Source organism: Crassostrea angulata, chromosome 9 (genome assembly GCF_025612915.1).
Source record: "Crassostrea angulata isolate pt1a10 chromosome 9, ASM2561291v2, whole genome shotgun sequence".
Taxonomy (NCBI): Eukaryota; Metazoa; Mollusca; class Bivalvia; order Ostreida; family Ostreidae; genus Magallana; species Magallana angulata.
In genome coordinates this window covers 36,981,091-37,000,918 of record NC_069119.1, presented here as the reverse complement: position 1 = coordinate 37,000,918, position 19,828 = coordinate 36,981,091, and the positions used below count along the sequence as shown (strand labels likewise).

The following is a 19,828-nucleotide window of genomic DNA, read 5'->3' as shown; positions in this document are numbered from 1 at the left end:
GTTATTTATTTTTCCATAGAATACAGTCACCGTGTTTGGTCTCATAATAAGTTTCTTAGGAGTTCTTACAATAGTTGAGATGTGTAAATCTTCTTTAAGTTCCGCGTATACTTTGCCATCAATACGCATGAGTCCAAGATCAAAGTATAAACGAACATTGTTTTTCTTGAGCCAATCACGACCGAGAATCATGTTTCGGTTGAGTCCCTTTGTCACATAAAGTTTGTGGTCTAAAGTTAACCCTGAAATCTTAAAGGAAATATTTACATACCCTATCGCAATTAAAGAATTGCCATTTGCTGCTTGTAAAGAGGGGATGTCATTATTAAACAACTTGGGGCGGGGAAATAGATTATCATACATTTTCTTACTAATTAGAGATACGGCTGCACCTGTATCTACCAAAGCTCTAAATTTATTTTTACCTACTTTTAATAAACAGCTACTGGGGTTGTTAGTAAAATTAATTTCATATGTAGGTCTTTGTTTAAAGTTCTTTCTTCGGGCTTCAACGAAGGAAGAACGTCTTAGTTTTCCTGTTTTTGTTTGTCAAAATAAGAGCGCGATTGGAAATTTTGAGACGGTCCCCTATTTACTTGGTCGCTAGATTTATATGTTCGGCCTTGACGATTTGATGGTCTGCCCCGATTTTGCTGCGTTCTTTGATACATATGCGAGCCCCAACAATCTGCACGCACATGACCTACTTTACCACAATTCCAACATTCCGCAGGCGAACGGGGTCTCTGCTCTATATTATGGACGGGTTTGTTTTGACTGGGTCGTTTATCTATTTGAGGACGGGACCTGACTTGGGATTTATTTTGAGTACAAAATCGAGCCCTATGACCCGTCTGTTTACATTTAAAACACCTACTATTACGCGCATGGTCAATTTCCATTGGTTCTACATGCCTTGTTTCTACTGAGGTAAGATTATCTGCTCTATCCTTTAATAAGGGAAGAGTAGTATCAAAATTTGAAAGAGTTCGTCTGTTGTCATTACTTTGTACAATTTCTGTCATATTTGACCCTCTTATCGCTAGCCTCTGTCTCAGATTTTGTTCTCGCATTGCTATTTGAATTGCGGATTCTAAATCTTTAGGGTTTTCTCGCAAAATTTTCATTCTGAGGTAGTCGAATGTCAACCCGTCACAAAAGATATCTACTAACTGTTGTTGTATCAAAGGGTCTTTTAGTCTGTCATTACTGTAGGCGTCTTCCGCGATTTGCAATAGTCTCTCGGCGAACAACTGAACACTTTCATTTGAATGTTGTCGAGTCTTACGCATTACTGCTAACGCGTGTTGGGGGTCTGTTATTTCTGCAAATCTATTTTTAAGGGATTCCTTAAGATCGTTCCAAGATGGGATTTCTTCAGACGCATCTGTTTCATCTAAATACCTTTTAATATAATCCCCAACTGAACCCTTACTCGTTATGTATGCAAGCATGGGGATCTCATGACCTTGTTTCCCAGACATAACACTGTACTTTTCAACTTCCTTTATCCACTGTTTAAATTTTTGAGCATCTCCCTCAAAAGGAGTTATCACAGAAGATAGGGGCACTGAGAGTGCAGCTGTTATAGCTTTAACTTGACCAATTAAAAAATCTTTTTCATCATCCTGATCTGGGACTCGGTGTCGAGTTTCACGAGTTTCATACGGCCTAGCATCATGATATGTTTCAAAAGTATTTTGTTTAATCTGCTCTTTTTCTGGGGATTTTTGACCTGTTTCTTGCCCTTTATTTTCTTTGTTCTGACCCAACCCCGCGAATTGTTTTTCTAATTGCTCCATTTGATTTTTAAATTCTTTTTTATCAAACCCATCACCTGTCGCCATATTGGTTGCTTAGACAAAGTTGTTTACTTCGAGATAGCTATAAGAGACATATAGAAATGGTTCTTACCTTACTCTGTATTGAACTTCGCTCAGTCCTGGTCACTGGCACCAAGAAAGTTCATGTAAGCCTTCTGTCTTACAGGATCCTATTGAGGGTCAGCTCAAGCTTATGGATGACAAGTCCAGTATTTCTTTCTCAAGCGGTTTTATTAAGCGTGATCGTATAGTTAAGATTACAACAATCTAAAGCAGCCCAAATCAGGAGTCTGCACAATCTCATTTCATATGGGTATATATAAGGTTTTACTTATGATGGACAGTTTTGACTAGTTCGGCCCATATACGACGATCATGAGTGAACATTTAGTGTTCAAAATTAAGATTAATATTTTATTCCTAAATAAAGTAACAAAACCGTCAAAACTGCCAATCAAAGAGTCTGGATGCAGGATGTGGGTCTCCGAGTCCTGGGTCTCGGAGCCCCCCACCTAGTATGAGGCATCACTTACTCACAATACGTTCATTCATACACGGCATAAAAGGTTACAAAGGTTAATATATAGAATACACAATACATGACTCAATATAGAGTACTAGAGCTATCGTTGCAGACACAGAATCGCCAAATATGTCACATAATGTTAAACTCTCAATTTGGATATTATTATGCCCGTATTATGCACCTGGTTTCATAACATCATTTAGGAATACTACGCATTGCTACAAGAGTCACAGAGTTCATTCTGTCAATTATTATTAACACCATTCAGTGCGCAGCATCTAGGTACACATAAATATCATAGTGACCATTATGTAATACTAGCAATTCAAGGTCATAGCATGGCTATCTGTTTACATATCCCATTTGGCATTCCAAAAAAAATTCAAAAATGTCTTTGTTCAATGTGGTGATTACCTCTTTAGGAGTAGGTAAAGACATAAATAAATGGTTGATTTTTGGGATAACTAGAGATTTTACTACCGTCACACGTCCAATTGTGTAAGGTTTCTTCTTTTCCATTGTTGAAGCATGCTTTTAATTTTTTGAACTTGTATAGAATAGTTTAACTCAGTAACTTTTTTCAAGATCGACAGAAAAGTTAATACCCAGTAAACTAAACGTTGTTAAGTCATAATCTAGTTTCCATCTCGTGTGGTGAAAAACCTGATTTGAGATTTTTTTTTGAGCCAATCCATATGATTTTTGCTTTTGAACTATTTATTTTCAACCCAGAAATGTTTGAATAAAAGTCTAGAGTATCTAAAGTTGCAAAAAGTGAAGTAGGTGAACCATCCAAAATAAGAGATGTGTCATCTTCATATTGACTTATTTTATGTTCTTTACTGCCTATTGTAATAGCCTTTATTTTATTGTTTTGTTTAATAAGAATTGAAAGTATTTCAGCACAAAGGAGGAATAAATAGGGTGCAATAGGGTCTCCCTGTCTACAACCTCTTTCAATAGAGAGGTAATTAGATAAAAAGCCACTTTGTAACACTGAAGCCTTAAAATTTGTGTTTAATATTTAAACCCACTGGATTATATAATTACCAAAACCAAAAAAGTTCAAAACTTTATAAATAAATGACCAAGAAATTGAATCAAAAGCTTTTTCAAAATCAATTAGGACCAACAGTCCTGGAATTTTTTTATATTTAGTAAAGTGCATTAAGTCAAAAATAAACCTTGTATTTTCTCCAATGAATCTTCCTTTTATGAAACCTGACTGGGTATCAGAGTTAATAATATCCAAAGTAGATCTAATTCTATAACTCAGACAACCTGTAATAAGTTTATAGATAACATTTAATAGTGTAATAGGCCGCCAGTTTTTTTAAGTATTGTCTGGGTTTATCACCTTTTGGTAGACATGAAATAATTCCTAAACTCTGAGAGATGGGAAGTTCTTTCTTGGAGAAAATACATGTTATTGAGTTCAATATAATTTGTTTTAGGTCTACCCAAAAGAACTTAAAAAACTCAGCAGTATATCCATCACTACCAGGTGATTTATTATTTTTCATATTTTTTAAAACCACAAAAATTTCTTTTTCAGTTATCTCTTTGTCTAGCAACTCATACAAACATTTGTCCAACTTTGGAACTTCATAATTTTGAATAATATCATCAAGATCCAAATCTAAGAGTTCAGAATCTTTTTCTGTATATAAATTTTCGTATTTTTTTTAACTTCATCAAGTCTGCGTGTCTGGTCATAGGTCATACTATTTCCATCAAGTTCTAACTTTTAAATTGTTTTATTTAAATAATTACGGTTTTCTAAATTACAAAAGTATCTATTGGGTTTCTCCCCTTCGTCTACCCATTTAGCCCTAGACCTAATCATATGTCCTTCCATCTTTTCTTTACGTATATTTTTTAATAATAACCTTTTTTCCTCAATTAAGGGTAAATTAATTTCTTCCTCAGATTCCAATTTTTCTATTTCTTCAAGTAATGACTTTTCTCTAAAGTTTCTTTCCTTTTTCCTATGGGAGGAGTAAGAAATAGTGACACATCTTATTTCCATAAGGAGAACTTCTAAAAATAAACTATCGTCTACTTCATCGGTGTCACCTTGTATTTGTTGCATAGAGAAGTTCCGTATGGTTTCTTTCACTGTCTGTACATATTTTTTATCAAGAAGTAAACTTTTATTGAATTTCCAAAGCCCATGTCCCCTTTTAAAAGAGTTAAATTTTAATTGTATAATGACAATGGAATGGTCTGATCTATAACCAGGTTTAATTATGTATGACTCTACAGAGTTGGACAAACTTTCAGATATAAAAATATAATCTAAACGCCCTTGTTTTAAGGGGTTTTTCTTCGCCAAGTATATACCTTTTTGTCTGGATTCAAAGTCCGGAAGTAGTCTAATAGATATAAATCATCCATAATTTCAAGTAATTTCAAAGTCTTAACAATTATAAAGAATCATCTGGCTGATTAGTTTCTGAGAAGAAGATTTTGAAAGATTTATTCTCTATATTCCTATGTAAAACTTTGACCCCCCCCCCCATCCATTGTGACCCCAACCTACTCCCGGGGTGTCATTATTTTCACAGCTTTGAATCTACACTACCAGAGGATGCTTCAACACAAGTTTCAGCTTTCATGGCTAAAAAATGTTTGAGAAGAATATTTTAAAAGATTTACTCTATATATTTCTTATGTTAAACTTTAACCCCCTCTCCAATGTGGCCCCGCCCAACCACTGGAGATCATGATTTTCATAACGTTGAATCTACACTACCTGAGGATGCTTCCACACAAGTTTCAGCTTTCATGGCTGATTAGTTTCTGGGAAGAAGATTTTAAAAATTCACTCTACATATTCCTATGTAAAACTTTGACCCATCATTGTGGCCCAACCCTACCCCGGTGGTCATGATTTTTACAACTTTGAATCTACACTACCTGAGGATGCTTCCACACAAGTTTCAGCTTCCCTGACTGATTAGTTTCTGAGAAGAAGATTTTTAAAGATTTACTCTACGTATTCTGATGTAAAACTATGACCAACCATTGTGGCCCTACCCTACGCCCGAGGGTCATGATTTTCACCATTGTAAACCTACACTACCTGAGAATGCTTCCATTTTAATATGAGCTTTCCTGACCTAATAGTTTTTGAAAAGAAAATTTTTAAAGATCCACTCTACATATTCCTATGTAAAATTTGAACCACCATTGTGGCCCTAATGCCGAGGGTCATGATTTTTACAACTTTAAATCTACACTACCTGAGAATGTTTCCACACAAATTTCAGCTTTCCTGGCTGATTAGTTTCTGACAAGAATATTTTTAAAAATTAACTCTATATGTTCCTATGTTAAACTTTGACCCCCCCCCCATTGTTGCCCCACCTTACCCCTGGGAATTATGACTTTCACGAATGTGTAACTTAAGTGAAAGCAACTTAATATACTATATATTTATAATTCGATAAAATAAAGGTTTTGAGGAGTAGTGTGTACACACATTAGGGATCCAATTTTAGACAGGAATACCCAGGTACATTTTAATTAATATTCACAAAAAACTGAAATGTTATAATATATGGTTTTACGTATATCAAAGCATTTTGACGTATTGCTGATTATATAAAATTGTTTAGACTTTTGCCCCTGGACGATTCAGAGGCCGCACAAGGGGTTCAGAGTTTGATGTAGGCTTATATCCCATATATACAAACAATTGTTTAGGATTTTTATTTATACAAATTCTTTATGTATTATACTTCTTTGTCCAGATATTTTGTATTTTGACTCCATTAAGCTTAATTTATCATGCTTATTGTTGCTCAGGTGAGCAATGTGACCTATGGACATCTTGTTTGGTAATTTAGCAAGGAAATAACTAATACGTTAGTTCGAATTTTGATTTCAAAAATAGATATATATTTGCATTCAGTGTACATGTTCACTGTGCAAAATCCAGCAAATTTCGCAGAACATGTTAAGGAAGAAAATGTTATGAGATTGGTTTTCCATTGAGCATGGATGTTTCCTGACCAGTGATGACAGTTCCAAGAGACAATATTAGAAACAGAGGATACAAGTGAACAAATGCTTTTTATTTAAATTTCCTTATTTGTACGAACTCTTTATAAAACCTATTTATTCTATTATACATTTCCTATACAATTAGATTACGATTACCAATGAGAATTTGTTTTGAACTTTCTTAACATATTTTGTTTGGCTGCTGGTCGAAAATTTAAAATAGATAGTTGATAATTGGAAAAAACAGATTACACCATGCATTTAGCATAAGGTTTGTTACATTAACCCACACATTGCTCTATACCTGCATTTGTATCTGTCTTTCGATTCAATTAAGTCATTGTATCTTTCTCTATAAACAATACTAATTAATTTTCTAGTTCTACAACACTTGCTTGTACCAAAGAAGGACATGACATTAATGTGAGATAAAATATTCAGTCTGAATTAGCACACAATAAGCACAAATATTCCAAAGGTTACAGACAGAAACGGAGAATAAATACCAATCAAGAGAGAACAAAGAATTGTCTGATTTAAACAATAAATTGACACAATTTTGATATACTTTATTTTTTCAAGTTCAGTTATTCTTGTTTGTTTTATCATTATCATTATTATTTTTAGAATTTTCAAGTTCTTCATTATATGATCTCTTATTTCTTTCCAACTCGCACCTTGACATTGGTGAATATTGTTTTGGTATTTATAAGTCTTAATAAAGAATACAGGAAGCAGATATTTCATCACCTATGACGGCAAGGACATGGACTTGTTACATAAAGAATGAATGTCCATTGTTTGGAAATCAAAACAAACAATTGACAATTCGTGTATTACTGAATAATTCACTTCAAAAAGCATTTGACGTTAAAATGTTGAAACACTACGACGAAAAGACATTCTGATATTTTAGGTGCATCGTTGAAGCTTATGCTCTCTTTCTGTTTTTCTAATATTAAAGCATACATAATGCCCAACAATAAAGCATAGCTATCAAAATACGACAACGTGCAATTAGTAACCTTTTCTGTCGCCATTTTTGAACAAGGAGACTATTTCATGAATGAAGGGATATTATGTATATTTCAAAAAATTATTTACGGGAAATGATTGTAAAAAATCTTTCAGAATATGTTAAAGATAACAGCCAGCCCAGAAACGCAAGTTGACAATATTAAACTGCGAATAAGACTGGATAAAAGCTTGAATATCATGCATAAACGTGTATCAATATCAAGATAATCAATCTTACTTCCTGTTTGTTATTATACACAATTATGAGAGTTTTTTCACGTTTTTAAAAAATATATATATTTTACCTACCACATAAATCTTTTTGTATGCCATCTAGTTGTACAAAAACACTCAGTTTGTTCATGATTCTAGTCACTGCTTCTCAGTGATCGACATGATGTGCCGGAATTTTTTAAGGAACGTGACAGGAACATCGCGTTTTTTTTAAACACGGAAACTGCTAAATCATCCTTATATTCGATGATCCACGAGTAGATGAAGTTTTTAATTTGTATGCATTGCGTTTAAGAACTATCCTAATTTTTTCTATTTTTGTATTTTTTAAAGTGATGGGGTGTTGTTATTTAAATGGGTTAGGTAATGCTATATTAAACAAGCATTCTGAGAGTATTGTATAAGCAAAACACGTCCCCTACCGGGTTGTGGAAATTGTGAAAACAATGCACTGTTATGCAGAATATCGAACCCGAACATTAAAAAAATGGAATATAAAAAATATTTTTTTTCGAAAATATGTCAACCAGACGCTACAAAGGTGTAAACCTGATCTGTAGTTTGATATTTTGAAGCTGTTCAGCAAATTTCATATTATTCCCCAAACGCATAGAGAAAACAAGTGTGGAAAACTGAAGTGGGACAGACAGACGGACGGACGGACAGACGGACGGACAGACAGACGGACGGACTGACGGACGCAGAGGAAAGCTATAGTCCCCTCCGGTGAAACCGGTAGGGGACTAATAATATCTCGCGAAATGCGCAGGAAGAAGCACTTTGCACATTTACAAAAGAGCTTTTCATGTTAAACTACCTTTTTTCATTATGCTTTTTCTGTACTGTGTCTTTGATTTTTATCTTAACCATTTTTTTTTCAAATTGAAATTTAAAAAAAAGCTGATCTGGATCTTCAGAGGGGCAGGCAGGGTAAAACTGAAATTTATTTGCATTATTATTAATGAGTTTTAGACTATATTTGCTAAGCTGACTGAAAAAAAAATTACACCTTTTTGCCTTTTGACTATCTCTCCCAAAAGCAATTTATTATTACAGTTGAAAACGATTTAATTTTTGTACTGATTAAATGTTAACTATTAACTGCATATACGTCGCAACAATGTTAAGGCGTCCCGATCGCAGCACAGTTAAGGCTGTCAATAAACTCCGTTCAGACAAAAAGTATGGGAAATGTGCATTATGACATCACAGTATATTACAAACCTCGAAAGTACTTTTTAATCTATTTATTAGTAAAATTAACTTATACTAATCTTTTAATTAAAAACAACAAATGCTATTACTTACAATTTTGATGTCCGTTATATCGTACACACTGAAAAATAAGCGAGATGTCTTTCTCGCTGTACTACAAAATATGACGTCATATGCTTCAAAATGACGCATTAAGTTAAATCATTGAAGGCTATCGTGCAGTTTTATAGCGAAGAAAAATAAATGTCATACATTAACGGAAAAGTATAAATGAATATTTTGTTTAAAATTATTATTAGTAGAATGCTACCTATATAGTCTCATTTTCATTTTGTTAAAAGTATGCATCGTATAAAGAAGCCACCTCGGTTTTGTATAAAATATCGTATATCTAAAATCTGAGTACCTAAATAAATCACTTAATTGCAAGGGCATATACTTACCTGATCCCGACAAACTTTTACATGTGAATTTGAAATATGCTATGTAACTTAAAAACTTCTACGATCCTTGTAAAATCTTACAAATTAATTATTTTTTAATGAAATTAACCCCGTGACCTTCAAAATTATTCAACATATGCATTATAAATTACGGTTTCTACTAACAAATATTCTTATCTTAAAAAGTTCGCACCGTTTTTCAAAATCTACGATATAACATCAAGTTATTTCATAATTCAGTTGTGAATTTTGTCATGATTATGCCCTTGCAATATTGAATTTTTTAAATGACCTCAAAACCACAAATACATCTGCTTGTACCATGCGACTGCCATATCACGTGACCACTATGAACATAAAATATTGTACTGTTATATATATATTTTAGAAATATATTGCATTTGAGTGACTGTTATTGATTTTAAAAAGGACATGCCAGTTTAACTAAAGTATACGTGTTTTCATCACAGAAATTTGCCCGTATTTTTATTGACCGCCTTAACTGTACTGCGATGCTAAACTACGGTTTTTAATACTGGTAACATAATAATGTTTTTTTAATGTGAATGAATTCTGTACGTCTAGCATTAACGGCAGCATCTATGTAAAGGAAACATGCGGTTTCATAGTGGTTTGATATAATTCACTTTTAACGTTAAAATACATTCCCTGAGAACTAACGAAAGGAATGCAGATCGTGACGTCAAAGTTAATATGACGTCATATCGTATGAAGTACAGACAAGTGACTGTCTACACATCTCTGTAAAATCCATCGGGAAGTTTTAAACCAGAGGTGGTGTAATGCGTCGTATATATTTTCTAAATTATGTTATTTATAATAAAAAATAATCATTATTATTTTAACACTACCAAATAAGATTAGTACAGTTAATTCTCTACTCATTAGCCCACCAAGATGAAGTCGGGAAGAGCTTATGCTATACCCCGGCTATGGCGGTGGCGTAGGCGTTGGCGTCAAACCTGGGTTATTTTTATGTAAATTTCAGATAAAAGTATGTTTTGAAAAAGGCGGATCAAGCCCCTCTCCCGTCTCTTCCTTTCCAAATGCAACAGTTCTGTTTTAATGAGGCGTGATGGTCAACAAGGTAACCATTATATTTATCCAAAGTCTTCATGTATAATTTATTTAGCTATGAACTATTACTAAGAATGACAATTCCATATAATTTATCTTGTAAATTTGGACATTTTCTATTATTCGTATACATAGCTCTTCTTCAAAAGAAGATCGATGCAGTCTCAAAATGGCCACGACAAATGAATCATTTTAAGCTACGACATTTAATCAAAAAGATTTTATAAATACTTTATATAGTTGTATATACATTTTTTTCATTATTCACATCATATCATAATATATAATGCAAATATATATCATATATACATAAAAATGATTATATATATACATAAATGGCGTATACAATCAAAACATGCGAGTGGCTGTATAATTAATGGTACATTTTAATCAAAAGTTGTCCGATGTAAGTAGCTGCATAATGAACTTGCATCACATTTTCTGATATAGTTTTATTTATTTAAGCCTTGTTCTGCTTCACATTATTCTTAGCATTATCTTGAACGTTCTTTCCCCCAAAACTGAAACCTTGCAGTCACAAAATGAAATGGCGCATTTTATTTTACTTATTCTACCCTTAATTCATATGTATATTTTGATATATTTAAGGTAGATATATTCAATCCCTGAGCTATTTTTCAATATATCAGTGCAATCATATATCTTGATGCAACTTCTACTGAAATAGATCCACCAAGACCTGCGCCACTTATTACGCTCATTTTTTTTGTCTACTTCAAAGTAGTTTATTTAAAATGAAAGGTTTTTAATTTATTTCATCCTTCCCCCGGAGATCATGATTTTCACAACTTTGAATCTACACTACCAGAGGATACTCCTAAACAAGTTTCAGCTTTCCTAGCTGATTACTTTCTGAAAAGAAGATGTTTAAAGATTTACTCTATATATTCTTTTCTTAAACTTTGTCCCCCAATTGTGGCCCCACCCTACCCCTTGGGATCATGATTTTCACCACTTTGAATTTGTAACTTTAGTGAAAGCAACTTAAATACTATAGATTTAAAACTCGCTAAAATCAAAGTTTTGAGGAGTAGGCTGTTCCTACATTAGGGATCCAATTTCAGAAAGGAATACCCAGGTACATTTTAATTAATATTCACAAAAAACTGAAATGTTATAATAAATGGTTTTACGTATATCCCAATCTGATTAAAACATCCGCTCTGACAAATTCGATGTCGCTACACAAAGATCTGAAGACATCCCGTACAGGGTCACGTCAGAATGAACTTTCATGACCAAGGGTCAGCCAATGAAACTCTTTCATATTAACCAATCACTGTACGCTTTTCATTTCATGTTCGGTATAGCTTTAAAAATGGCGGACACAGATGAAGCATTGAAGAAATCATTGTCAAGTTTTAGTATTGACTCTTTAAAGCCGTAACAGAGACAAATATTGGATATATTATTGGACAGGAAAGACTGTTTAGTTATATTGCCAACAGGATTTGGAAAATCGCTTCCTTTTCACGTATTCTTGCCGGTTATTCGCGAGAAAAGAGCAGATTTTAACCAAAGTGTAATGTTAGTGTGCTGTCCTTTAGTTGCATTGATGCAGGACCAGGTGGCGAAGTTAGCAACAATAAAAAGTGTTTCGGCAGCATACATAGGTATGGTATTTTTCTGAATTATTTCAATGACCCACTTCTATTACAATGTAACAATATTAATGAGTAAACGTGTCTGAACTGTTGAAATAATAACACCCTCTCCTGGACTTCCCCTCGCCATACTTGAAGTTGAAGTCAACTTAAGATTAATTACATGTACAGTGTTTACAGGATCAAGTGTAGAAAGCGATGCCCGTATCCTGAATGGGGAAATAGATATCATATAATGCATCCCCAGAACGAGTTATAAATAATGCTGGGTGGAGAGAGGGCATAACAAAGTTTAAAGTTTGTTCCATCGTTATAGACGAGTTCCACACCATTGCAACATGGTAATTATATTCCAGGCTTCCATAACTTTCTCTGAATAATGGTTTACAGAGATTAAAATTGATGCTGTCGTAAGAATGTTTATATTTGTAATGTTTTGTTGAGTATTGGTAACTGCTGTAAGCAACAGCTTCTTTTCAATCTGCTGAAATAAATGTCACACATAGGCATATTTCTCAATTGGCAGAGTTAATCAAAATAAGCTTTTTTTCAATCTACTGAAATATTAAAGCTTAAACACTGAACCAGTATTTCAAGTTTAGACTAATACTGTGGAATCATTGTTGTTCGTGGAGGACCAATGTTGATGGCTTTCGTGGGTAATCCTAGCCCACGAATTTACATTCCCACAAACATATATACAAGCATTGTTTAATATTCATTAAAGTTGTCCCGATTACTACCAACTAAATAACGTCCCCATGAACCAGGAAAATGTTGGCTGTCCATGAACATTGACCCCCACGAATAAAAATCATTCAACAGTATGAAATATAGAGTAAAACATCATGATCATGTGGTCCTTTATTTTTCAGGGGTGAAGACATAAGTGGACTAAATGAACAAGCTTTCAGAAAGTGGTTTGCTTCTGTTGGAGAACTGCGTTCTTTATTTCCACAAGCCAATGTTGTGGCATTGAGTGCAACCTGCACACAAAAAATTAAGAAACGAGTAATGAAGCAGTTGTGTTTTGGACCAAACACTGTGGAAATTTTCAAGTCTCCAAACAAAGCCAACATTAAACTTTCAATGTGTAAGGTTTCAAATGAACTGGAAATTGCAATGTCATGGCTTGTAGATGGTTTGAAACAATTGGCTGGTGATTTTCCAAAAACCCTGTTGTATTGTTACAGTATTAATGATGTGTCAAAACTTTACTCTTATTTTTCTAAAGAGCTGGATGAGGAGACATTTGGCTCCTTAATTGTTATGTTTCATTCAGAAACTTCCCCATCCAAAAAGGAAGAAATAGTTAAGATTTTGAGAGATAAAACAAACAGTAGTAAAAAAAGACTAGTTATATGTACAAATGCATTGGGAATGGGTATTGATGTGTCAAATTGTTGTTCTGTTATTTTGTTTGGAATGCCTGACAATATTGTAGATTTAGTTCAAGAAATAGGTAGAATAGGAAGAAATGGTGAACAGTCAATAGCAATGATACTGTTTAATTCCTATCATCTGCGGCGTTTAAATAAAGATATGAAAGAGATTCTTTGTTCAAGTGACTGCAGAAGATTGAATATTATGAGGCATTTTTGATGGACTCGGATTTAAAAGAACTAGGAAAAGACACAGGGGTACATACTTGTTGTGATATTTGCCAAAAAGGTTGTAAATGTGACAATTGTGAACTACTTCTTTTAGAGAGACTTTTAGAGAATGAAGTTCTAACTGACACGGACAGTACTTGTAGTGATAATTCAGAAAATACAGAGGACTGTTGGGAAAGTACATTTGCCTCAGAATTGAACTTTAACCTTGAAATCCGATAAGATCAGTTGTTATTGTGATATGTTATGAAGCATTAGAAATATCAAATCCAACTTAATGTACGATACAAACATTTGTTCTTTTTTTTATAGTTCAACATAAAATTACAGGTACATTAATTAGTGCAGATAAGGCATTCTTTGTAGGAATGCGAACTATAGCTGTAAAAATTCTTATGTGACATACAGAATAAATTTGTTGAAAATATTTGTTACAAAATATATCTTAATTACAAAAATGCATGCAGATGTTTTGAATATGCATATTTTAAATTCAGTTGCCTGTCTGCTCACCCACCATTTTCACTACTTCAATAATTTTCCATTGGACATGTTTTGGTAAAATAGCATTAACAATAGTAGGAACTGAGAATACAACAACAAATCCTGCAATCCTAGGACTTAATCAGCTAACATATGTTGATACAACAACATCTGTACTGCACAATTTTAAAAAAATTGCCATGCACAAAATCCTGCAATCCTAGGACTTACTGGTAATCATTCAACATATTTTGATACACATATGTACTACACAATTTTAAAAAATTGCCATGCACATAAGGCAGGATGTACACAAACTTGTTTTTTTTGTGAGTGAATATTTTATTGGCTCAACAATTATGGTACATATATTTTTAGAACATAATTCAAAACGTTTCACAATAGAATAAATGATAAATGGCATGGAAACAGATCAATATACGAGTACCTTGGACATGGAGCTAAAATATTAACATGGATCTAAAATATACATGCATCTTAGTTTTTAACATGGTAGAAAGCATTAATCAGCAATCTTCAAACAATCAAGACAATCCATATAATACTGAAAGACTACAGTTTATAAGTTAACTAATATTGGCTGCCATAATTCATAAAAAAATGAGCATTTGATTCTTCGAACAAAGATAATTTTCTTTCGCATGAAGTTTGTTTCTTAGAATTTTTTTTAAAAGCAATGAACTCAATTTGTTTGCCAGGAGATTTTGAATGAATTAGATGTATAAAGCATTTTCCAAGAAAAATACAATAATTTAGTGGAACATTTTTTACTTTGTAGATACCAAATATGACATCTTGCATTGTTAAGTGATTGACATTTTCTATATGTTGTTGCCACCAATATATTCGATCTTTCCAGAAAATTTGTATGCTTTTACATTGGAAATATCTATGATGTATAGTGTCAATTTCATTACAGTTGTTTGTGTTACAGTTCGTACTTGGAATTAATTTCATATTAAAAAGCGACTTGTTATGTAATATGATTCTGTGTAATATTTTGAGCTGAAGAGAGTGTGCGTTAGTTTGTGTGCAACACTGAAAAGGTAAATTAAATATCTTTTTATAATCAGAGACTGGAATTTCTACTTCAAATATTTCTGACCACTTTTGGATACAGAGAGTAATTTCCTTACAACTGTTAATTAAAATCCAATACGCATGATGTACACAAACTTGCTTGTAGTTCTTAACAACTGATTCTTAGAACATCATACAAAGTTTTATTACATACATGTGCATAAACATACATGTGCAAGTACCAAGCTGGTACATGTACATGTATAATCTAACATAAACAAAGTCCAGATTTAATACAGCATATTCTTAAGTCGACAATATTGCAGATTTGGTTTATGTCGATGAATCATTATAGGAAGTTTTGTAAAACAGTTCACATATGCATTCCTATCAATGATAAGTTTTTGACAGCGAAATGTTCTGTTAGGGTCATACACGAGAATATCGTTCTGCATTAGATCCTGTAGAACTTTTTGGACATCACTTTGATATGAAGGTAGATGATGGAAACCTTTCTTCTGACGTACACTTGCAATTTCATCGAAATGTTTAACAAAATTTACCAAGTGCGGATATTCCTTGGAATGAAGAATGATGCTCTCCTTTGTCTGATTTCCAGTGCATGCCACTTTACTGTCACGGTTAACCATTTCAAGGTATTCATCGAGTGCGATGTTGTTATTTTGTCCACCTTGAAGATTGACGAATCTGTTTGCAACAAGTCTTTGACTAAGATCTCCAGGAAGTATCCCAGTACATGCAGTTAAGGCTGTCAGATGAATAGAGCCTATTAGGTATTTCACTTTGTTTGTCTTGTTGTAAAGAGGCAATTCGTATTTAGCTGACCTAACTGACCGCTCCCCATCCCCCATGTCGACTGCTGTGTCCAAGTTTTTGTGAATAATTAAAAGTTTAAATAACATGAAAACATAATCTTGAAGCTCATATCTGCTCTTCTTTTTGGTTTTGGCCTTCTTTGGAGGAATTTGAACATCATGCTTCCTTTGCTCATGTGCTTGAAGAGAACCCATGAAGGCATATGTTGCTTCGCAAAAGTGACATTTCAAACGTTCATTTTCAAGTGCACCAGACAACCAGTAGTTCTCCGAGTGTTGTGGATCATCTAACACTTCCCTCAATTCTTTACAAATGTCTTCTTCATTTTCAAAAAACCATGTCTGTAAGAATTCACTTGCCACCAAGTTCGACCATTCGACTTTATCCTTCTTTGATAGTTCCTGGAATCCCTCTGGAAATGGGATGTTCGAATCAGCTTCTGTCAGGTGGAACTGATGAAGGAGAAGCAACTGACAAATGGCATCAAATACAGTGTAGAAAAGGAGCTTGTAAGGGTGATATGCGTTCTTCATTTCACCTTTCACACCTCTATGGTTCAACAGATTTCTGTAGAAATAAAGAGTCCCAGGATCTTGTCCACTCTCTGTGCTGAAAGTCAGCTTGGCTATTGCCTATAACATAATCATGATCAAATAATAATATAAAAATAGTCAACTTGATACATATACCATAAGGGATAAAGAGAAAACTCAAAAGATGTTAAGAAAGAGAAATGCTCTATAATAACTTTTTGAATCTTTTTCATTCGGCAAATAAGTCTCACAATTTATCTTGAAACAAAGACAAACAAAACGTTAAGAATTATTAATTTTTTTTAGATAGGAACCTCTAAGAAATTCATCAGCCTATGAAAATCTTCTATTTTGCAAATAAACCCTTCTAATTTTTCTCTTGCTGTTACTGCATTCTTCATAGCTTTTTGAGCTGATTGAACTCTCTCGTCTGTTAATATGTCCCCTAAAATATCAATGTTTTCTACAATCAGCACTTACCTTAAATTGAATATCAAAACTTTAAATAATATTCTGACAAAAAAATCATTATTTTGGAATTTGGATAATAAAATTAACATCTACAAATATTACACATTTCTTATGTTATAAAATTACAAGTATAGCCTAAAGACAAAATAATATTTACCTCCAAAAAACACAGGCTCAACAATGTTTCCATTCTTGTATGGTATGAAGTCATTGGAAAGTTTCTTCAAAAGAGCAATGAGTTCTTGGGTCTTGTTTTCATTACAGTCAAACAGTCCAAGAGGGTACTGAAAATATAATTTAGAAACTATTCTTTAACCAGTCATTTTTCATTATTACCGTAAATGAAATGCTAGATATCTTATTGAATCTAACATTGACAATAGTATATAATAAATGTGTAATAATTACTTGGAATGTTTTTAGCCCAGAGAAATGACTGTAAGGGTGATCCAAATGCTTTGGATAAATAGAGCTGTACACCCTTTGAAGTTGAGGATTGTGCTCAATAATGGAAGTTGCAAACATGAACACTAATTCTCTCATTAATTGTTTTTGCTCAGCAACAGAGGGTATAAATTCACAGATTTGTTTGGCATCTCTTTCTTCTATTCTGTGGAGATCCGGTAAGGGTGGAACTCTATCTTGAACCGCAATGACGTTGAAGAGATGCAGTGACAGTGTTACTCGTTCTGAAGTCCTGTAAGATGGCAAAATGTTCTTGTCCCAATTGTCCCCGACTAATTGATATTTCACATTTCCACTATCAGCCCAGGAATCCCTCATTTCTTTCACTTTCAAATCTACTAGTTCCTTCCAAGTTTCTAATTTTCTATGAATGGTCTTCGGATGTACACATAATCCAATATTTGACAGTCGTTCAATATCCTACAAAACAATACAAACATGCATCAAAATAATTCCATACCGTATTTTACAAGACTTAAACCATTGGTCCCCTATTGTAGAGCCCCCCCCCCCCCCCCCAATCCCCCCGAAGGCAGGTTGTACCAAGTTTGGTTGGTTGAGAAGTTAACATAAGGTAATACGCAATAGGAAAGGTTTTTTTTTTAGCCTTTAACTCTTGCAAGCAAAAATTAATTGCTTGTACCTGTATTTGTTTTGCTACTGAATTATGTACATAGGCAATATATAACATTGTTAATAATCATACCCTTTGAATACATCCACCATGAGTTAACACAAAGGCAATCATGTACTGGAAAAGGGACATTTCCTGGTTTTTCCCATGCAATGCAATGGCAGCAGATTCCATAACATGGATGACTGATTTGCTATCACTGGAGAGCTCCTGGTCACTTACTACAGCTGATAGTAAAGAAAGAATTGTAGGGCATCTTCTTTGGAGTTCTTCCTTCATTTGCTGCCACTTAAATTCAAAAAAATCTTTAAAGTCCTTACTCTGGAGAATGGACCCCGACCCCCTCTTACAAAGAGCAAGTGCCTCTTTTTGATCATTTTCGCTGCCCCATTTGTAACCTCCTCAGGGTGAGATGAGCAAAGGTTGTTAACAATGGTCCTTTCAACATTGTTTCCTCCACTATTGTTCGGCAAATGCTTCTGTGAACTTCCGAAGTAATCAGGGCTGTTTTCTTTCCACTTGGGTAATGCACATATACCTTTAATAAGAGTAAGTATATTAAAAAATTAGCTGATTTGCATGATAATCACATTGAAGGGTTAATATTTGAAATGTACTTTGAATAATTTGATATAAGCTTAACATGACTAGCAAACAGACAGTTTTTCAGTATTCTCAGTAATCAATAAATAGGTACACATAAATTCAATTCACACTCACTACACCTGATTTTACAATGTTTATGCATTAAGTGCAATTTGTGTTTATGGTGCATTTTCATGTACAGTTGATTATTACATTTTTACACTGCCATGGTTTATTTACTGTTCAACTTTTTATAATTTTATAGAAGTCAAGCATTATTTTCAATGTAAATATATCCATACATGTAAGATGGGTAAGGCATTATAGGGCTAAATAAAAATATTGCAGATAATGATAATGATAAATTTTCCATTTACAAGTCGTGCTTAGCTTCATTATAATTATAAATCCTTTCCTTCATAGTTATGCAAATATTTGTCAATATTTGACAAATTAAAGATACATCTTGAGGCATATTCTAGAGTATTGATATCTGTCAACAAAATAAAGAACAAAATTAAGAACAAACTTATGACATACATAAGTACATTAAGTAATATAGATAAACAAACAAATAAACAAAAAAAAAGCAGTCAAACTTTTAACAATATGAATGGGATTACTGATCACTTCTTCTTTGATCTATTTTGTATATATTGCAAAAATTTCAATATATACTATCAGTAATCTATGAGTATGATCTACTATATTGTTTTCAAGTTTTCATTCAAATTAGAAGATGATCATTGATCCGTACTTAAACTAATGACAAAATAAGGCATAGCTGTGCCTACGAAACATGCAGAATGGAAAACATGATATATCGCATTCATGTTCATATATAACAAATATTAATTACATTGGCGTCGGAACCGGGGGGTGCAAAAGTAGGCATAACCATAACCATAATCCTTTTTGTTTGCTTTTCAAGATTTCTGATGAGTCTATAAAGCCCCCCCCCCCACTTTCAATTTGCTTCCGATGCCACTGAATTCAGAGTTGAACTTGTCAGTATAATCAACTGAAAATAAATTTTCATCAGAAAAATAATTGACCAACATATTAATATAAGTTTAGTAAATATCTAAACCTAAACTTCATCATGAACACTATACCTTAACTTCTTCATTTTTATAAACAGTGTCATGTTTATCAGCTTTATTCTCCTAAAATTTAT

At 33.3% G+C, this 19,828-nt stretch overlaps 2 pseudogenes; one reads left to right on the top strand and one right to left on the bottom strand.

Moving 5' to 3' along the window:
* The first annotated feature begins 11,619 nt into the window (after positions 1-11,619).
* LOC128162324 (bifunctional 3'-5' exonuclease/ATP-dependent helicase WRN-like) lies at positions 11,620-13,824 on the top strand (annotated as a pseudogene).
* Positions 13,825-14,608: 784 nt separating this feature from the next.
* Positions 14,609-19,546, bottom strand: LOC128162323 (uncharacterized; annotated as a pseudogene).
* Positions 19,547-19,828: the final 282 nt, after the last annotated feature.